The 22,157-nt window shown below is 48.2% G+C and overlaps 1 protein-coding gene and 1 non-coding gene across 2 annotated transcripts in view; both read left to right on the top strand.

The window, feature by feature from the left end:
* The window catches only part of Arrb1 (arrestin beta 1), a 71,756-nt gene that overhangs the window by 12,403 nt on the left and 37,196 nt on the right, over positions 1-22,157 (top strand). The window lies entirely within an intron of this gene.
* On the top strand, positions 2,784-2,863 carry Mir326 (microRNA mir-326). Its single transcript, NR_105209.1, has one exon. It is a non-coding gene; the product is annotated as a microRNA mir-326 (primary transcript).

Genomic DNA, 22,157 nt, shown 5'->3' with positions numbered 1-22,157 from the left:
CTGCTCTATTTCACCAGCTTCTGGCCTGAGTGGTTCCACTAGTCTTCTGCCTGTCCTTGATTCAGTATAAAACCTTGAAGCAATCCTTTTGTTCAGAAATACACCTGACTGTGACCGGCCCAGCTTAACAGCTGCTGCCTCCAGGAGCTTCCATGATTTTCAGGAGGTACCAAGAGCCCTGCAGCTCCTGTCTCTAACTTCCTGCCTGCTGTCTCCACACTGTGGACACTGGCTTGACCTCAATGGCCATTGACTTTCCACACCTTGTGTCTCTATCAGATCAGGCTTTTTGCCTTGGAGCATCTTCCTCCAATTGATAGAACCTTCTTTATATGTTGTTCTCAAGACCCGATCTCGATGTATAACCCAAGCTGACCTTGTACTCAAGATGATCCTCCTGCCTCAGCCTCCTGAGCACTGGGAATGAAGGTATGTACTTATCTCTTTCCTTAGGACCTTCCATCCCCTCCATCCATCACACGTGAGACAGGGTCGCATGTATCCCAGGCTGGCTTCAGATTCACTCTGTATTCGAGGATGACCCTGAACTAGTGATCCTCCTGTTTCCATATCTTGAATGTGGGGATGCAGGCATGCACTATTGGAATGGGTTTATGTATCGCTGGGAATCGAACCCAGGGCCTGCTGCATATGAGGCAAGCACTCTGTCAACTGAGCTAACTCCCTGGCTTTCCTTCCTTCAGTCTTAACTCGAATGGTTGTTTGGGCAGCTTTTTCATGCGTGGAGCTTTCTCTTGGCTGTGTGCTCCCCTGAGGAAGAAGGAATAGTCCTCAGGGTCCCTTGGCACCTGACAGGACTCCATGGTGGCACTGTGTCTCAGGTGGGCTACTGATACATAGTATCAGTTAAGAGACTGTCCTTGGGGTCAGAGTTAGGGGAGGTGGGTCAGAGTTGACTCAGAGGAAGTGGGCCTGAGCTGCTGACCCATAGGAGAAGCACTCTTTCTTTTTTCTCACTTCCTTCCTGGTCCTAGTGCTGAAAGAAAACAGACAGAACCAGGAGAAAAGGGGAAATGGATATATTTTGAGCTAGGGTTTGGAATCTCCTAGCCTAGAGATGAATAAACAAAGTCTGAGTCTTTCTCTCTTTCCTTTTCTGACACTCTTTCTGCCCACATAGGATATGCAGACACTGGCTACAAAACTGACTTAGAGGGCATTATTGTCTTACAGCTCTGTCATGTGCATGCTGGAACTCACCCTTCTCTTTATCTGTCTTGTTGGATCTAAGTTCAAGTCTTGACAAGCACTTGAGGCTCTTATGCCGCCTATTTGGGCCTTGCTTTCTTCTGCATGCCATAGAATGGACAATACCTTCCTCATAGGGCGGTGTCACTCTGAAGGTCTGAGCAGGTGTCTTTGTTGGTGGAGCAGACACTACTTTCAGGTCAGCAGATTGAGAGCATTGGCCATCATCTGGGCCAGGGCCAAGCACACAGTGCCATGCCAGTCTTCTTGGGACTGTCTCATTTTTACAACTTAGTGCCTCCTTCCCTCCAGCTCAGTGCTGAGCACATTGGAACCAACTTACTGTCTTAGTTATTGTTCTATTCCTATGAAGTGACAACATGACCAAAGCCACTTATAACAGGAAGCATTTAACCGGGGATTTGATTACAGTTTTAGAGGGAGAATCCAAGACCACCATTGGGGGTAGCTGGGCCTACCCACCATGGGCTTTAAAAACCTCAAAGTCCATTCCCAGTGACACACCTCCTCCAAAAAGGCCACACCTCCTAATCCTCCCTAAACAGTTCTACCAACTGGGAACCAAGCATTCAAACATATGAGCCTATGGGGGCCATTCTCATTCAAACCACCACAGTTTCCTACCGTACATTTTCCATAAAGGCTTGTGGATGGGGTGTATCAATAAATTCATCATTAATGCAGGACAGGGGGTGGGGCTAGGATAAATAAAAGCAAATGTTGGTTTGTGAGGTGAGTCAGGAAGTGACAAAAGCATCTGGAAGGTCCCAGAGATGGACAGTGAGGAAAGAGATGGACAGTGGAAAGTGAAATGTGCTTGGCACAAATGGAAGGACACAGGGTCCTCACTGCGTAAGGCTGTTGCTCTGAAGCTCGCTTCTAGGGTCTAGTGCTTTCTTGGACGTCTTGAGAGAAGGCAGTGGCTGGTTTCTGCTGTTCAAGAAGATCTGTCACAAGTCCCCAGCTGCTCTTCGGCTCCAGCAGCTCAAGTCCTTTCACTCTGTGGACCACTGCCCTCTAAAGTGTCTGCCAACTGCTTCTTCCTTCCAGGTGGGAGGTGGGAGGTGGGAGGTGGGAGAGGAGGGCTTCAGGCCCAGGCTCAGGTCTGTTTTTCAGAAATGAAAAGCTCAATTTCTCACATGGTTGCAGCCTTTCCACCTAAGTGCTTGTGTCATGGCACTTACAGAAAGCCCCCCGGTGTGTGTGTTAGTGCTTAGTGGGTAGGCACTTGTTGTCTCCTTGCAAAATGGGGACAAAACAACTTGCCCTGTCTAGCTGCTGGGACTATGGTATGCGCCAGCTGGCCGGTGGGGTTCTTACCTGCTGTGAGTTGCAGGTGCAGCTGCTGGGGGCAGATACTGCCAGCCCACTCGTGGGAGGATCTTCTCAGGGATGTGCATCAGGATCTCCAAGAAATTCACTGGTATGCCCTTCGTGAGCAGCAGGACCTGGACTCAGATGAGCTTGGCTACTTCAGAAGCTGTGGCAAGACACACAGACCTGGACTACGGGGAGGGTTCTGCATCGGAAGAACGTCCTGGAGCCTCATCTGTCTATTGGGCTGGGGGCAGGGCCTTTGTGAAGGCGGGTTATGCTCGGATCGCCTCTGGGCCCTTCCTCCAGTCCCGAGGCAGGTTTACTTCAAGGCAAAGCTGCACCCCAGCTTCCGGCCTTCTACGCTCCAGGCTCCTCTCAGGGAGCCTGTGTCCCAGGATTCAGAGCAGTCCTAAGCTTTGTCAGAGAAAGATCATTTGTATTGTTCATTTATTAGCTTCTGGGTTGGGGGTTTAGCTCATGTACCTGGCCCTGGGTTAGATTCCCAGCACCCACAAACCGTGTGTAGTGGTTATGTGTATAATCTCAGCACTTGGGAGGTGAAGGCAGGACAAACCAGAAGGGTGACATGGTCTTTCGATTGTGGAGCATAGCTGGGCTGGAAAGGGACTATCAGAACCCAATGGGGCTTTCCATGGGAAGAGGCTGGAGGAAGCCTGGCCTGGATGTCTTTGCTCCAGCAGCTGGATGAGGAGTCTAGTCACTTTGGGGCTTATGGATACTTCTGGGAAAGCTCAGCCGAACTTTGCTGCTCATGAGGAAGCCAGGCTAATAGGCTGTGCTGTTCTCTTCTGTAGTCCCAGAGAGGGCTGCCTCTCCTTTCCCATCGTCAGTGCCCACTTTAGGGGAGAAAGGGAGGAGAGCAGGTTGGATGCTACAAGGAAAGATCAGGGGCCTGGTTATTGGGCTAAAGGTTTCAAATCTCACATCTAATTGGTTGTGGTGGCACACACTCATAATCCCAGCACCAGGGAGGCTGAAGCAGGAGGTCAGTTCAAGACCATCTACATGGTGAGTTCCAAGGCTGGTTCTGGCTACATGAAACCTCATCTCAAAAAAAAAAAAAAAAAAAAAAAAAAAAAAAAAGATTTTACCACTTCTGTCATGTCAGTGAAAGTAAAATTGTTAAATAGTTTTTTTTTTTTTTAATTTTCATTTTCAAAGTTTCCTTCCTGACATGGGGTTGTGATGAGCCTCAGATAATATAGGACTTAACGTAGGGCCTGGCACAGAGTAGGTACTCTGATTGTGTTTAATGGACTTTCCCATGATCCTCATTAGCTTGTAACCTGCACTTTATCCATTTGCCTGTGTCTTGAGTCTATGTGTGCTCCCTGGGTTTCATTTTGTTCATCTTGTGACCGTCCACAGACCATATACAGGGCCTTTGAGGCACTTTGATAGGCTGGTAAAAAGAAACGAATGTTCTTTCTCCTGAAACCTCAGATACAGGGCACCTACTGTGTGCTCCTGCCAGTGGTTTTGCCCTGCAGAGTTCCAGGGGCTGTGACTGTTGCTAGGCTCCTGCAGGCCAGCAACTCTGTTCTCTTGCAGAGCCCTGTAATCAAATTGCTGTTAGTGACAATCTGACATCTGCGGCTCCCTGCCGCGGAATGCAAGCACCCTGGGAGTCCTGTCTCCAGGTTCCAGTGCCTGGTACCAGAGGTATGCGACAGGAATTCCACGCTGAGGACAGGGCTCATGTCTGCTTTTCCCTCTCATGAGTCAAGCCTGCCATTTTCTAGGTGGGGCATGCCTCCTGCCTTGTGAAAATCAGTTTTCTCAGGTTCAGATTGAGCAGCCAGATAAATCAAGTGTTCTGTTGGGTCCTGGAGGAGGTAATGCTGGAAGTCAGCTGTTGTTTTCAAAGGATCTTCAAGGGTCTTTCCATTTGACCTGTGATCTGTCTGCCTGGGCTAGAGGGACTGACAACACAAACATTCCATTCCTAGTGGACCCTTGCTGCTGGCTCACAATGGGTTTGGAGCGCTGTGCAAAGCTGTTTACGTTTCCTCAGCAGAATTTATTGCCCAGCCTGGCCTTCTGCAATTAATTATAAGCCAAACAAATAACGTGTCTCTGGGAGGTTGGGGCTTGGCATAAACATTTATGTATAGCCAGGGGCCAGCCCAGAAGCTGGTGCTTCCCTCTGGCCTTGGGAACAGAGGGGCGGGATGGGGTGGGCCCACTTCCTCCTGAGCCAGGGAGGTCCTGTGCTTGTGTTCTCTCTTTCAGCCCTCCAAATTATCCCAGAATAGGATCCCTACTTGTAAAGGGAGACTCAGACAGAGTTAAGCAGGTTTTTCAAGACTACACAGCTTGCAAGGAGAGTTGTCCATCTGCCCATCCACTCACCCATTAAGTTCTTATCACATGGGAAAGGGGGTCTGAGGGTGCTAGTGATAACCAATGATTGTATGCAGAGCTTTTCTGTGATGGCTGAATCTGTAGGCAGAAGGCAGTGGCCTTGGGACCAGGCATGTGGCTCAGTTGCTGGAGTGCTTGCTAAGGTGGATCTCTATGAATCTGAGGCCAGCCTGGTCTACAGAGCCAATTTCAGACCAGTTACAGCTACACAGTGAGACCTTAATCTTATTATTATTATTATTATTATTATTATTATTATTATTGTTTTGTTTTTCGAGACAGGGTTTTCTCTGTGTAGCTTTGGAGCCTATCCTGGCACTCGCTCTGGAGACCAGGCTGGCCTTGAACTCACAGAGATCTGTCTGCCTCTGCCTCCCGAATGCTGGGATTAAAGGTGTGCGCCACCAATGCCCAGGTTAATCTTTTATTATTATTATTACTTCTTTTGCTTTTTGAGATTATAATATAATTACACCATCCCCCCCTTTCCCTTTCCTCTTTCCATACCTTCTCATATACCCCTCTGTAGATGGATCTTTCTTTGGGCCGCCAGCTCATAAATAACGATACGGAGACTTATTAATTATGAAAGCTCGGCCTTAGCTTAGGCTTGTCCCACAGCTCTTACAACTTAAATTAATGTGCTTTTATTAATCTACTTTACCATGTAACTTTTACCTTTCTTTCATTCTGTATGTCTGACTCTCTCCATGTCTCATTGGTGTCTCCCTGCACCTTGATTATCTCCTCTGTACTTCCTCTCTCTGCCTGGAAGTCCTGCCCGCACCTTCTGCCTACCTATTGGCTGTTCAGCTTTTTATTGTACCAATCAGAGAATACATTTTCATGCAGTATACACATATCTCACATCAACCCTCTTTGCTCTCTTTTAAATCCATAGTCTCTTTTTGATTAATTGTTGTTGTATTCATATATGTGTATACATATATATTCCTAAATATAACCTGCTCAGTCTGTTACTTGTGTGTCTGTTTTTAGGGCTGACCATTTGGTATTGGATAAGCGATCAGTGTGCTCTTTGCTGTGGGTGGGGTGGGGGTGGGGGGTGTTTCCCACTGTCGGTGTTAGTTGCCTGTAGTTCTTTGTGTAGGCCTGAGGACTGATGGGCTTCCGGGCTCACTTCATCATGCCTGTTGTTGCTGTCCTCGTTCAGTTCACGTCTAGGCAGTGAGACCTTATCTAAACAGAAGTCCTAGGACTCAGCCTTGGTTACATAGGTAGGGGCTTTAAAGACCCTATCCCCAAACAGAAGACAATCGTGAGGGTCTTTAGTGGTCCCATTCCACCTGTCTTACATGGGGATGGCTTGGCTGGGAGCAGCATCAGTAGGAATAGCTGCTCAAGGACAGCCTCATTCCTCGCCTCCCCAGATCTGGAATTCTACACAGGCTGAATATTCTTCATGCTAGGGAAATGTTTTAGATTTGAGATTTTGGAATACTTGCACATATTTCATAAAATTTCATGGGGATGGGATCCAATTTAACATGAAATCCATTTGTTTCATGTATGCCTTATATTGGTAGCCTGAAAGTTTCAGATTTGGGAGTATTTAGGACTTTAAGATTAGAGATAATTAACCTCCCTTCTGCTGTTGGGCTGGATGGCTCAGAGGAGGTGTGATTCCACATGGTTCAAGGTTTGGGGGCAGGAAGAGGTATTGGGGATTCTAGACCAAGGATGTTTAAGATTGAGAAGTAAAGGCACTGGCCACCAAGAGCCCCTCATTAGCAACTGCTCTATGCCCTTCCCAGTCCATTGCTGGTTCTGGGTTTTCCAGCTTCCTGTTCAGCCAACTTGGCTCACTAGTCTTGCTCATGGATCTCTAGAGCCATCTGCTGGGGGCCACGTCCTCTTTGCAGAGGAAAACAACGAGGGTGAAGAAAGGCTCCAGGCACTGCTGCAGATTCCTACCTTACAAATAGGGTGCTTGGTCTCTGGCCTTGGGTTCTGGAAACCCTTGGTTGGGCGGAAGCACATCCCCAAGGGTGGGCTGCAGCCCGTGGGCCTCTGCGGCTTTGGCCTTAAGCTCACAATCCCCCTGCTTTCAGGTGCTAGGTTAATAGGCGTGCGTCTGCCACTTGGATTCTTCCTTTTAAATGTTCATGGCATGCTATGTGAAATTCATCTCAGTCTGTGTTTTAAGTTGATAACAGTCATAGTGGAGACTGGGCTCAACCTGAGCTGTACACACCATGCCAGCCCCCTTCTGGAACCTGGGTGTAGACACATAGGGTCAGAGAGGAAGGGATGTGTGGAGTGAGAGGATGCTGGAGAGACACACATTGGGGAGGCATCTGATTTCAGAGGCCAAGTTATAACCTGTACCACAGATGGCCATTAGTGTTGCATTCTGGTGATGGGAACAAAATAATCCCTACTTGTGGGGTCGGGGTGGGGGTGGGTGTTACGGGTCATATCTAACTAGGATACCAAAGTTCTGGTCCAAGATGTATAGATAGGCAAATTGTGGTATATCCATGCCACAGAACGTTATTCAACTGAAAGGCAATGGAATCCTGACTCAGGCTGTAATTAGATGAATCATCGTGAAGACATCCTGCTAAGAGATAGAAGCTGGGTACCAAAGGCCACATATTGTATTAGAGAATTTATGTGAAATATCTAGGACAGATGAGTCCATGAGATGGAAAGCAGGCATTGACTGGTTGCCAGCAGATAATGGGGAGGGGACAGGGAAAAAAGATTTAATGGGCAAAGAGAGTGATGGAAATGTGCTGGAAGCAGACAGGGTTGCAGCTTTGCACAGCCATGTGAAGATGCTAACTGCCACTGACTTCTTCGCTTTCCGAAAAGGCTTAATTTTAAATTTATTTTAATTGTGAATTAACTAATCATGTGCGTTTATGTGTAGGTACATGTGCATGTAGAAGCCAGGGTTGATGTTTGGTCTTTTCCTCAGTTGCTATCCACCCCAGTCTTTGAGACAAGGTCACTCACTGAGCCTGGAGTCCACCAATTTGGCTAGATAGGCATGTGAGCCCCAGGAACCCTTCTATCTTTGCCTCCCTGGTGCTGGTGTTACAGGTACTCACTGCTACCTTGCCTAGCTTTTTTGGATTAGGTTCTGGGTGATCAAATTCACAAATCCATGTTTGTGTAGCATGTGCTTTACCAATTGACTCATCTCCCTGGTCTCCGATGGTTTCATTGGTTTCTTAGAGTCACGTTGTTCTTATGGATGGGGTCTTACTGTGTATGTCAGGCTGACCTCAAGCTCACAATCCCCCTGCTTCCGGATGCTGGGATGATAGGTGTGTGCCACTGGGTCTGGCTCAGATTCTTTGTTTTAAATGTTCATGGCATGCTATGTGGGTTTCATCTAAGTGAGTCTGTGTTTTAAGTTGATAGCAATCATAAGAAGGCAGCTTCGTTTGGGAGGAGGTGCAATTAAGATGAGACCTGGGAATTAGGTTGAAGCTGTTGAAGAAAGGAAAGCTCAGGTCTAAGAGGCTATGGCAGGCTTTCAGGCAGAGTGGAGCAGTTTGACAGTGGTTAAGACTAAAGTTCTTGATATTGGGCTATTTTCTTTTGAAGTAGTAGGATCCCCAAGGTTTATTTAGCTCACAGTTCTGAATATTCCAAGATATAACACTGGCATGGGTGAGGCTCTGGCAGAGGCTTCATGACGGGTGAAATCATGGCAGGTATGTGAGTTCAAGATCTCACAGTGAGATTGGGAGCCAGAAAGCTATTCAGGGTTAGGGCTTACTTGGCCTGACAACTGACTCTCTTTTAAGTTTCGTGTGTGTGTGTGTGTGTGTGTGTGTGTGTGTGTGTGTGTGTGTGTGTGTGTATGTACCTGTGTGCGCGTGCGTGGCTATGCATGCGTTCATGTGGATATAAGTTGTGTGGGTGCCCTTGCTTATGTGTGTGGAGGTCAGGAGTTATCTATGTTGTTTTTTGTTTTTTGTTTTTTTCTTTCTTTCTTTCTTTCTTTCTTTCTTTCTTTCTTTCTTTCTTTTTTTTTTTTGAGAACAGAGTCTCTTATTGGCCTGGAGCTCACCTAGTAGCCTAGGCTGGCTTCCAGTGAGCTCTAGGGAACCATCTGTCTACGCATATCAGTGTTGGGACTAAGGGAGCATCACCATGCAGTCCTTTGTATGTAGGTCCATATGCTTTCCTGGCTAAGTCATTTCCTTAGCCCACAACTCACTCAAGAACCAGCCTTGGGCTGGAGAGATGGCTCAGAGGTTAAGAGCACTGATTGCTCTTCCAGAGGTCCTGAGTTCAATTCCCAGCAACCACATGGTGGCTCACAACCATCTGTAATGAGATCTGTGTCCTCTTCCGGCCTGCAGGTATACATGCAGACAGAACACTGAATACGTACGTACGTAGTAGTAATAATAATAATAACAATAATAATAATAATAATAATAAAAACCCGGCCTCTGGTCACTGCCTTACTCCCTTCTGTGGGCAGTGCTCCTAATGATCTAGCTGCCTTCTGCTAGCTTCTGTCCTTCTTCCCCTTCCTTCCTTTAGCCAGAGCCCAGGCCTCATGTATGCAAGGCAAGTTCCACCATTAAGCTACAGCCCCAGCCACTGCCATCACCCCTCAATGCCACCACACTGGGAACAGGCTTCCAGTACCTGAATCCTAGCTGGGAGACACGCAAATCATATCTAAACCATAGCTATCCTCAGGGTCTGGAAAGATGGATCAGTGGTCAAGAGTGCTTGCTGTTCAATCATGAGAACTGGAGTTGGGTGCTCACAAAGGCCTATAACTCTAGCTCCCAGGGATCTGATGCCTCTGTGGACACACTTGCACACACATGTGTGTGCACTCACATAGAGATACATATATGCAGATGCATAAATAAGATTTTTTCTTTTTCTTTTCTTCTTCTTCTTCTTCTTCTTCTTCTTCCTCTTCTTCTTTTTTTTGTTTTTTTGAGACAGGGTTTCTCTGTAGCTTTGGAGGCTGTCCTGGAACTAGCTCTTGTAGACCAGGCTGGTCTCGAACTCACAGAGATCCGCCTGCCTCTGCCTCCCGAGTGCTGGGATTAAAGGCGTGCACCACCAACACCTGGCACAATTTTTTATTTTTTTAAGACAGGGTTTCTCTGTGTAGCCTTAGGCTGCCCTGGAACTCGCTCTGGAGACCAGGCTGGCCTCGAACTCACAGAGATGTGCCTGCCTCTGCCTCTCGAGTGTTGTGATCAAAGGTGAGCACCACCACTGCCCAGCCATAAATAAGATTTTAAAAATCTTAAAAATAAAACTGTAATAGTTTTAGAGCAAAGCTGTGTCATCTTGGCCAGGTTTCTTATCATTTCTTTGTTTCAGTTTCCCTGCCTAGAAAGTGGGAATAATAAAGTTTTTATTATGGAAATTTAAATCTTCTGTTATGGGAATCTTAAAGCTTTCCCGAGAATTAAATGAGTTAATATTTGAAAGAACTCCGCCTTGGCAGCTGCTATTATCACTCATTCATGTTTTTATTTATTTGTTCATTTGCTGGGCACGCACAGGGATCCAGGGCTGGGGCAGGGTTCTGGAGACACAGCTGTGAGCATGACTCAGAGCCCGCTCTCAGGAACGCCTCACATCCTTGGAGGAAGAGTCAGCCTGTGCTCGGCACCTGCAGCTTTGGCTATTGATGAAAAGCCTTCATCATCTCTTGCTTCTCCAGAACTGGCCGAGCAGGCACCTCCCCTGGGACTCAGCAGGCCTTCTTAATGGTTTTGAAATGTACCAGACTCAGGAGCTGGTGACAAGACTCAAAGAGACCAGCAGCGAAGCCCTGGGTTTGGGTTTCCCTGCCTGGTATGAACAGTTCATAAAGGTTCCCAGCATCTTCCCAACTTCCAGCCCTTGCAACAGTGCAGAGCTGAGTTGGCCCTTGGGCTTTTGCTGCAGTTGTGAGCAACTGGCAGGGGCTGACTCCAGAGGGCAGGGGCTTGAGGTCTACAGGGTCTCAGAGGTTCCTGAGGAGTGCCAGGGATTGTTGAAGAAGAGAACAGCAAGCTCAGAGGGGGAGGGCTCTGGTGGCTCCTGGATGCACCTGTCCTTAGCAGGGCTGTAGTGTAGGGTTACTCTCCTGAATTAGGATGGGCCTGATCGCTCATGCCTACTGAGACTCGGTTAGTAAGAAGGTTAGTAAGAAGTGAATTACTTTGTGGTCCTGCCACTTTGGCAGCCAGGGTAGGAATAGGGTGGAAGGATGAGGTTTCTGCATGGTCAGCAGTCTTGGAGAACAGGGACCCTGTTTCTTTGGATGACGCCACCCCTGTTTCTCTTCCCTATGTTTGTCCACAAATCATTTAGGCTCAGTAGGACCTTAGCTCTCCACTGAATAGCCTCTTCTACAGCTGTTCCTCCATGTTCTGTCAACCCCGCTAGGTTTCTGTTTGTTCTTCCTTCACTGTGTCTTCAGTGGTCAACTTGGTATTGTCACATACCCCCAGTGGTGAAAACTGACACACACAGGGTCACCTGGATGCAAGTCATCCCCAGCAAAGTCTTCCTCAGGTGTACTCACATCCCCTGCATCCCAGACGCCGAGTGATTCCAATGCCTGTATCTTCCCCGCCTCCTGCCCAATCGTTGTGTGCCTGCTGGCTTCCATCCAGGGGCTGTGCTAGGGGCTGTCCTGATGGGAATTAACAAGAACCATTCTAAGAAGGAGCTTGCTCTCTTCTCCTTCTCAAAACTGTTACATCCAGCACAGTGGGAGTGGTGTCGTGGTGCATGTCTGTCATCTAAACGCTCAGGGCATGGAGACATGGCAATAAGGAATTCAAGGTCAGCCTTAGCTACATGAGACCTGTCTTAAAACAAAATGAACAAAAACAAACAAACAAACAAACAAAAAAAATGGGAGTAAGTGAGCTGAGTGTGGTGACTCACACTTACAATTCCAACACTTTGGAGACAGGCAGGAGGATGGCCACAAGTTTGAGTCCATCCTGGTCTACATATCAAATTCCAGGCTAGCTAATGATCCACAGGAAGACCCTGTTATAAAATAGAATAAAACAAAACAAAATAAAGTAAGCTATATCTGGGTGAAGACACAGCAGCTGGAACCTCCCAGGGCTTATTGTCCTCTGTGGCCTGAGTGTTCCAATGGGCCAAGTCATAGTGGAAAGAGAAGGGACCCAAGGAAGCAGAGGAGTTGGGGTCTGCTGGATCAATTTCTCTGTATTCTAGAACACCCAGACACATCCTCTCCCATGTCCACCCTCCTCTCATAATCTCACAGACACCAGGCCTCAAGAACTTGGCATCCTGGGGCCAGGGAGGACTTCAGGGAAGGATATCCATTTACTGAGCCTTTTCTTCATCCACAGGCCTTTGGTAGCACTTCCTTGGTACCTGACTCTGACCTGAGTCTAGGAGAACATGGGACAGACCTCACCTTCACTTGACACTGACAAAGGAGAGTACTATGGATTCAGGAGCACATTCATTCATTCATTCATTCATTCAGCAAGCACCATAAGTGCCTTCATTTGCTGGGTGCAGTCCTGGCATTGGTGCAATAACAGTGAAGAAAATAACTAAGCAATACTATCCCAAAGCTAGCACATTGATGCAGGGTTCCTTTAGACACAGGAGTGGGACAACACAGTCCCAGTTCTGAAGACATAGCTGAAAGCATTGATTTTTATCATTCAGTGATTAAACAGTGATCTTCCCACCTGGACAAAAAAAATGGCAGTCCTGCGTGATCCCACTGTTCAGAAGGAGGCTTACAAGTTTCGCTGTGAGTTCTCAGCTGTGTGTCTCAAGCCTGTACCCAGGCATTCAGCACAACTGAATTAGATGCTATGAGACAGAAGCTATTTCTTGTTCAGCAGCTTCCTTTCTTGTTCTTGGTGGGAGGAGGTCAGAGAACAATGTGCTGGAGTCAGTTCTTACCTTCTACTGTGTGTGTGTATGTGTGTGTGTGTGTGTGTATGTGTGTGTGTATGTGGCTGGTGTAGCGATCAAACTCAGGCCACCAGGCTTGGTGGCAAGGACCTTTACCTGCTAAACCATCTCTCTAGCTATGCTGTGAGCATTTTCCCTGCCCACTTTTGGAAAGTATGTCTCCTTTTGGGAGGATTTCCCTGGATCCTCAGGCTAACCACTCACCATCCTGGGCTCCCAGAGTGCTGCACTTTGAAACATAATTTTCCTGAGTCACCTGCAGTCCTTGGTTGGGGGTCAGTTGTGCAGTACTGTGGTCCTTTCCTACAGTTCATCTCTGGTCTTCACCAAGGTATTCCTGAAGACTTGAGATATGAGAGGGAAGACTCTTGACTATGCCCTTTAGTAAGGGGAGGTTTGAACTAGGGACATCTATTTCTGAGAATAAAACAGCCAATGTAAAGGACTCCTCCATTCTGCAACCTTTTGGCCAGTGCTGAAGAAGAGCCTAGAGCCAAGTTATCCCAGGAACTTAGTACTTTTTTTTCTGAGGTTTGTCTTTTACCTTGTGTCTCTACTTAAAGGAAAAGCAATAGAAAGTTTCCAAGTCCACAGTGAGGGACCTTGGAGAACCCAAGAAGTTAGGATTTATCTAATTCGTGGAGTCAAGTCCTGAACCAGGTCCCAGGATCCTTTCAGTTCCAGCATTTGTGTGTGTGTGTGTGTGTGTGTGTGTGTGTGCCAATGTATGTGTCTGTGCCTCTCTCTGTATGACTATATGTCTCTGTATGTGTGTGTGTTTGTGTGTGTGTGTGTGTGTGTGTGTGTGTCTTGGTGAGTGTGCATGTGTGTGTGTGTGTGTGTGTGTGTGTGTGTGTGTGTGTGTGTGCCAATGTATGTGTCTGTGCCTCTCTCTGTATGACTATATGTCTCTGTATGTGTGTGTGTGTTTGTGTGTGTGTGTGTGTGTCTTGGTGAGTGTGCATATGTGTCTGTCTGTCTGTGTGCCTATGTCTGCCTGCCTGCCTGTCTGCCTGCCTGTCTGTCTGTCTGTCTCTCTCTGTGTCTGTGTATCTGTGTGCCCCCCCTCTCTCTCTGTGTGTGTGTGTGTGTGTCTTGGTGAGTGTGCATATGTGTCTGTCTGTCTGTGTGCCTATGTCTGCCTGCCTGCCTGTCTGTCTGTCTGTCTGTCTGTCTGTCTCTCTCTCTCTGTGTCTGTGTATCTGGGTGCCCCCCCTCTCTCTCTCTCTCTGTGTGTGTGTGTGTGTGTGTGTGTGTGTGTGTGTAGATGGGAATTGGCTAAGATGGCATCTCTTCCTCTGTCCCTATGCCTCCTTCAGGAGCTTCACTCCAACCTATGTCCCACTGGGTTAAAGCCTTGCACCAGACCTGAGGCATAGACCAGTTTCTACTTGTCTGGACCCCAGAGTTGTCTCTCAGCCTGCACTCTCTCCTTTGGGCTCCTTGGGTTTCCAGTGGACTGGGGCCTTTCTCAGAGGCCAGGCCTTCATTTTCCCCTGGTCAGACTAGTTTTGCACCATGGTACATGTTGATTTGGTGCTAATTCTGCTGAGTTGTTGCTTAGCCCAGACCTTTGGTCTGGGGTAAGCGAAGTGCTAGGTACATGAGTGGGGTATTGAAGAGTTGGCATTAATAGGCTGAACCCTTCTCTCCCATCTGTAAGCTTCCAGAGCCTCCAGCTCCAGGGCTAGAGTCTCACCTACCCCCTAAAGCCCTAGATTCTTGCCCTCTCTCCTTCCTCACAGGTCTCTGTCTGCCCAGAATTCTGTTTTGATTGGAAGGAGGCAAAGCGGAGGAGTTTGCGTGTCTGGCTCTTTCCTCCCTCTCATTCCTCCTCCCTTCCTCCCAGTGGCGCTCCCTTCCTCTGCCAGCCTGGCTCCACTCCAGCCCGAGTCCACCCCAGGCACCAGCAGCAATCCTCTCTGCTTCGATCTTCTGTGGGCTGTGGCTTTCCATGGTGGACCTTGATGCCTTCCGCCCTTTGAGGGACCCATGGAGCAAGTCCTTCAGGGTGGGGGCACACCATCTGCTTGCCATTTCTCAGCATAAAACCCACACCTGCTGAGGAGGCTCCTGGTCTTTCCAGGGCTGATCTGGGTGGACTTTGCGTGCATCTTTTCTCTAGAGTCTCTGTTTTCTGGAAAGGCTCATAATGGCCTTGTTCCCATTTGGTAAGAGTTTGGATCTGCCTCACCCAGCATCTCCACTCCAGGCCTGAGGGCAATGGCGAGGCCTTGACCCCAACCTCAGCAGAGGCCCAGAATGCAGGAGTTGAGAACAGATTCCTAGCCCAGATCCACTCACTTCTTGGAAATCCTCACTGGTCCTGTCTGGTTCATGTTCACAAGGAGAAAGCAGAGCCACACCCTGGACTGACAGAGCCAGGCTCAGCCTTGTATCCTCAGCACCTTGCACTGTGCCAGGGGAGTGCAGCTGCTTAGTAAAGATGGTGGAGGAGCAACCAGGAGAGCTGAGCTGGTGAGAGCAAGCAAGGGCCGCAGGGAGCTTGCCAGAGGATGTAGAACTGGCATGGGTTTTAAAAGATGAATAAGAGTTGAGCAGGTAGGCTAGATAAGAAGGGCCTCCCATGCAATCAGAACAGTCTGTGCAAGCTCTGCGAGGTGTCCCAATGCCTAGGGTGTGTGTAGCAGTGGCAGGAGGGGAAGCTGGAGAAAGGTATTTAGATGTGGGAGAAAGGTCCGATTTGGTGATGGGCACCTTACACTATCAGAATGACACCAGCACTGGTCTCCTCACATGGTTTCTGGCATTTGTACTAAAGGGCTGGGCTTGAGGGGCAGCAGGCAGGGTAGGGGGAAGGGAGGGTTTTGTGGCTCTGAGGGGCCTGAGGCTGCCTGAATACCTCCTGGGGGTTTGGCTGTGCTTTCTGGGTGAGTAGGATGTGGGATAAAGCAGGGTTTCACCCACAGGTGAGATGGAGCCATTCAGCCCTCATAATTTTCTTGAGGTTACTGGGCCTTTTGCTGACTTTGGGGCCTTGCAGTTACCTCTGTAATGAGGGTTGGGAAGATTAAACAAGGCAACCTGGGGAAAGATTTCCTTTTATCTTTCTTTCTTTCTTTCTTTCTTTCTTTCTTCCTTCCTTCCTTCCTTTCTTTTTTTTAGATTTATTTATTTATTATGTATACAGTGTTCTGCCTGCACATCAGAAGATGTCACCAGATTTCATTACAGATGATTGTGAGCCACCATGTGGTTGCTGGGAATGGAACTCAGGACCTCTGGAAGAACAGCAGTGCTCTTAACCTCTGAGCCATCTCTCCAGCCCCGCTTTTTCTGTCTTCCTCCTGTATGCTCCTCCCCTCATTACCCCCCTCCTGTGCAGGGCTGAGGCCTGAATACAATGTGAAGGATACTGGGTTTTCTCCAGCCTGATATCTTGGTTCTCAGTGTCTCTGGCCCACAGCATCTCCTTTTTTAAAACGCAGCTGTCAGGACTGGGGAGATGGCTCAGTGGGTGAAGTGTTTGCTGAGAAAGTGTGGGGGCCTGAGTTCAGATCCCCAGATCTCCCATAAAAAAGTTGGTCATGTGGCTGCAATCCCAGCACTCAGGAGGTGGAGGCAGGCAGATTCCTGGCACTGTTGTCCAGCCAGTCTAGCTGAATTGGTGAGTGACTGAGAAAGACACCTGACCTACACATACAAGCATGTGCACATGTTAAAAGCAGCAGCTAAAATAAAATAAAATAAAAATTCCCAGCATCCACTCTTGATGCTGAGTAGGGGCCAGATTTGCTTTAACAAGTTTTTCATGTTCTGCCCCTTCCTCATATGTGAGATACCATGTCTTCTGATGCCTTTGGGATGTTGCCTTGGAACATTCTATAGAAAGTGGCCTGGCATTGCTGATGGAGGGGGGCAGCTCCATGAGAGGGAGGGAGGTGCCAGGTTCTGTAATCAGAAGTGTTTCCCAGGGCTCTAACACTGCTGTTTCTGTCTTGACATGTGCTCAAGGATGTTTTCATTTGCATGGGGCCCACAGGTTGTGTAGCTAAGCCTGAGTGCTGGTTCTAGCTTAGCTAGGTAATCAAAGGAGGTCACCCCTCCCTCTCTTGGGTCTCCGTCCTCATCTGTACAAAGATCAGATCATCCACCTGCCTCCTGAGGGACTCTGATGGTTAAATGAGCCTAGTAGCTTTCAGCATTGAGCCTGGCACAAGTCAGTGTGAGGTGACCTCCTCATGCTAAATACCAGCACACATCTAGGGTTACCTTTGCCACCACACAGACAGTATCTTTGGCTTAGTGAGGGCCATATTCTGTAGTGGGGAGACAGCTAGCAAGAGATGTACAGTGCAGGAGTGTTCTGAAGAGGACACACATAGCTAGGGTCTGAATGCAGGATCTAAGTGTCACCTCGGGTTCCCTGAATGAGCAACAATAGAAGAGCGGTGGTGGGAACTGGGTGTGGGGGTGCTGTACACACCACTGAAGCAACAAGGCTGCCATGTGGTTTTTATTTCATTTTATTTTATTTTGGTTTTTTGAGACAGGGTTTCTCTGTATTGCTTTGGAGCCTGTCCTGGAACTCGATTTGTAGACCAGGCTGGTTTTGAACTCACAGAGATCTGCCTGCCTCTGCCTCCTGAGGCTGGGATTAAAGGTATGCGCCACCAATGCCGGCTTTATTTTATTTTTTAATTATAATTTACTTCATCATTGATGAAGAATCTCCAGAGAGGCTGAAGTGAAGAAATGGGGTGATGAGCTGTGGACACTAAGGTGGAGTCAAAGACTATCCCAGGGTCTTGCCTCTCTGGTCTGGCTCCTTCCTAGACCACATTGCTTCAGAAAGGGAGTGGACTCTACCCAGAGTTCCAGGAGAACCTAGGGGGATAGCCAGGTGAGCTTGTCCTTTGAATGAGTATACCCAGCAGGCAGCATGGTGTGTGATGTGTGAGGGGACCTGAGCGAGTAATAGTTTTTCTCTGAGCCTTGCTGTTTCCTCACTTGAAATACCTACAGTCTCCTTAGTAGATTAAAGACTTCTCTTATGGTTCTGGAGGTCAGAATCCTAAGATTGGTGAGCAGGAGATCCTAGGGGAGAATGCTCTCCCTGTCTTCACTGGCTTCTAGACACTGCCTGCATCCCATAGCTCCTGGCCCCAACCTCCATGTACAGAGTGTCATCAGCAGAGTACCTTCCAGTGACTTCAAAGCTGCCACTTCTCTCTGACCCTGTAATAACTATAGGCCCACCTGCCCACATAATCCAGGAGGCTCCCCTCAAGCAAGGCTTTTAACTAGATAGACCACATGTGCAGAGTCCCTCTATCTCACCTCAGGGTTAAGATGTGGCACTTTGTTCAGCCTGCTATACATATCTTACAAGGTAGTTGTACCTGTGGCATACCGGTCAATTTCTGGTACTCCCCTTTCTCCTCTCTCCAAGTTTCTGTTTCTCCATTTATAAAGTGAGACCCTGCCTCTCCCATGGTCTTGAGCCCAGGCCTCCATGCTCCCGACAGCCTGGGGCTCTGGAAACACAGACATGATCCTTGCCCCAAGGATGCCCCTTCTCTTCCCCTCCCTGGAGCAGCCTCCTCTCAGTTCCTGGCCAGGAGCACTTCCCATCATTCCTGAGCCACTGATGGGAAAGGCTGAGCTAACTGCTCCCTGGGGAGGGTGAGGGGCAGAGGAAGGAGATGGGAGAGGCTGTTGGTCCTGTGCACTTGATGGGAGAGCAGATTTACAGCAGTGGGGTCGAGGTTATCAGTACTCAGAGACTGGAGTGAGGATTCATCCTTGGCTCTGCTCTGCTGGCTGCCCTCCTAGGGTGGGTCCCTTCTGACAGGCCCCAGAGCCTGCCTGACTGTGTGTGCATGGGGTGTGGTGAGGGTGAGAGGAGAGCCAGGGACCAGCAGGGCTGAAAGTGGGGGGTTGCATAAAGAATACAGGACCCCCTGCCTCCCATAACAGACTGCGGCTCAGCTGGGCTCTAACTCACCTCCCTCTGCCTAGAATCCAGTCTTGGCTTGCCCTGCCTGGCCTTCTTATCTTCCTTCACTGAGCCTCATTTTTCTCATTCACCTACGTGTATGTATGCATATGTGAGTGTTAATGACATTATGGCTTGCGAGAGGACGGAACAAGAGTGACCGGAACAGATTGTGGATGTCCCTTCTGCTATATAAGGAGTGTTGAATGCACACGCATACTGCTTTAATGCCCTGTCGTCCAACATTATCCTCAAGTCCCAGCTTAGGGACAGCTTGCTCTCTGTAACTTTTAAGCAGTCCTGTCCATCCCCATCTCACCCTGGAGTTACTGTCCTCCCTTGGCAACCCTCCTCTGGTGCCTTTGTTGGGCTGTGTTTTCCCCATCTTACATGGTGTCTGGTAGTTCACTCTGTTTCTCGGTGCCACTGTAGTTGAGGTAGACCAGAGAAAGTTCGACAAAGGGAATGGGAAGTTGGCACCTTGGGGTCTGGCTTGGGGTGGCAGGACATGACATGGAAGCTACACAGGCACAGTCTTTCTCTTGAGCAGTCTTCCATGGCTGAACCAGTGCATAAAATTGCAAGCCAGGGTATACACTGGACACACAGAGAGCACCCAGTTGGTACTGGGTAGCTGCGTTCTTATGTAAAATTATTACATTGGTTTCCTCCACTTGCCTGGCAACCCTGAGGACACCGTCCTCTATAGCCTTGTTCTTCTCTTGTGCATGAAGTCGCTATACATTGAAGTTGGCTTATTTGCCCAATGTGTGAAGACATCGGTCCATTCATTCCCATAACCCAGATGAGGACAGGGGCGGAGCGGTGCCATGAGAGATAGTGCCAGTAGAGATTCAGCCTTTCCCCTAGTTTGCTCTTCACACCCATTCCTCCTGTGCAGCTCTCTGAGGGTTTGGGATCAAATGATCTGTCTCCAGGCTAGGGTGGTAGAGTTGGTTCTGGGGGTGCTGCTTTGCACAAACTGGTGGTCGAGGGGGTCAGTATGACTCCTCATAGCTGGCTTCTCTGGGGACAAAAGAAGTGAAATTGAGGTGCTGGTTGAAGGTTTACAGTAGATGTGGGGGTGCTTATTACCCAGTCTGAAGGGAGTTTTGGAGTTGCTTGTGAATGCTTCTCCCTGCTTTCTGCCTCACAGGGCTCATGCTTCTTGGCACCATCCTCACTTTCAGGTCTCTGTGTTCTTAGAAGCAATGGAAAAGCATTTCTTAACTGTACTCTATAATTCAGCCATGTTCTACTGACAATCTTTGTGGTCTTCCCAGAATGCATCATTCCTATTATCTCCTCAGCCTGGGCTCCTATGAGGTAGCGTGACTCCACTAAGATTCCCCTGATACAGCTGAAGGCAAGAGGGACTTGGACCTGCCCGAGTCCACCTGGCAGGTCTGTTTCTGTGGTGGTTAGTTTTATGGTCACTTATAGAAACCAAGCTTGTTCCAGAGCTTCATGTCATACTCTGGCAGCTGAATAGCAGGACTGTGATGCCACAGACCCATTAGACATCCTGCCTGTGCACTTTGTTGTTCTCTGTGTTCAGCGTGAGACAGGAGAATCTTGAGTTGAAGTCCAGCCAGGGCTACATAAGGAAACCTGTGTTAATAAACAAACACATAAGGTGGGGATGTAGCTCCAGAGTTCTCCCACACACCAGAGCAAAAAGCCAAAGGGATCATGCCTCCAGGGAAGTGTAGATAGGTGCTCCCCCTGGAGGTGCTCAAGCACCTAAGAGGCAGTGCTCCTTACAGAGGGGCAAGCTGTCCCTCGGGGTCTCTGGCCTCTCCAGCCTCCTTCAGAGAGCACAGTGGGCAGATTTGCCATCAAGGGGAGGAACAGAGGCTGGGGTCTGACAGGCTGGCTCTGCCTTCGACAGCGTGGGGGACTGCATTGGCTCTCTTTGCTCTTCTCTGGATCCAGCTTCTCCTTCTACAAAATGAGAATAATGCCTTTTCACTGGAGTTGTCCAAGCATTGAGACCTGAAAACCATGTAAAGTACTCAACACCTGACCAGATCAATAGTCAGAAACTATCATAAAACAATTATCGTGGGGGTTTTGTTTACTAAATTCTAATAAAATTACTCCATGTTTCAGAAGACCTGGATGTGGTTACCCATGCTTGTAACCCCAGCATTCAGGAGGCAGAGACAGGAGGATCTTGAGTTCACGTCTAGCCTAGGCTTCATAAGGAAGCCATGTCAATAAACAAGTAAATAAATGAGGTGGGTGTGTAGCTCAGTTGTTAGACTGCTTACCACGAATGCACAAAGCTCTGGGTTCCGTACCCAGCATCACATAAACTGCATGTGGTGGCCTATACCTCTAAGCCCAGCACTTGGCAGACAGAGGCAGGCAGATGAGGAGTTCAGGCTATCCTTGGCTACATAATGAGTTTAAGACTAGCCTGGGCCACATGAGACCCTAGACCCATCAAAAAATGTTTGAAAAGAAGGTTAACTGTGGTCTAGGATGTCTGAGAAACAGGTCTCTTTTGGAGACCCCCTCATCCTGAACTGTGTTCCATCCTGTGTCCGGTTATGAAGTGTGTGGTTTGGAACAGAAATAGCATGAGTTGTGTCTTTTAGAAGTATCCAATTCTTTTAGTATTCAGAAGCACTGTTAGTAAGTTTTAGTTTTTTGGGCTGGTGGTACTGAGGATCCATGTGCTAGGCAAGTGCTTTGCCATTTGCCATTCAGCTATATCGCTAGCATTTTTCACCTTTATTATTATTATTATTATTATTATTATTATTATTATTATTTTGTGTGTGTGTGTGTGTGTGTGTGTGTGTGTGTGTGTGTGTGTATGTGTGGTTTGTGTGTAGAGGTCAGAGGGTAACTTGGCCCGAGTCGGATTTTTTTTCTTTCTACCACGTGTGTTCCAGATTTGACCAGGAACACCCTTGCCCTCTGAGCCATTTCCCAGGCCCTCCTTTTGACTAGTTTGTTTTGCTTTTTGAGACAGGGTTTCTCTGTGTAGCCTTGGATATCCCGGAACTCACTCTGTAGACCAGGCTGGCCTGGAACTCAGAGATCTACCCACCTCTGCCTCCCGGGTGCTGGAATTAATGGTGTGTGCCACCCCTGCCCTGCTTCCTTTTGACATCTTAATTTGTTTTAAACTACTTACATCTTTCATTTCCTACTCTGTTACTTGGGGTGAACTGTTTAATACCTGTGTTAGTTTCCAGTTGAAACAATAAGAGTGTATCAAGTGGTGTGTGTTGAAAAGGCATAGCAACAGGTTTAGGCTTCTTGTGGAATGTGAAATGAGTGAATGTAGTATTTAGAATAGTGCCCTGCTTGTAGTAAACACTGTGGC

This window comes from Cricetulus griseus, chromosome 3 (assembly GCF_003668045.3).
Source record: "Cricetulus griseus strain 17A/GY chromosome 3, alternate assembly CriGri-PICRH-1.0, whole genome shotgun sequence".
Taxonomy (NCBI): Eukaryota; Metazoa; Chordata; class Mammalia; order Rodentia; family Cricetidae; genus Cricetulus; species Cricetulus griseus.
Note: the sequence above shows the minus strand (reverse complement) of the source record. Positions and strands in the feature narration are given on the sequence as shown.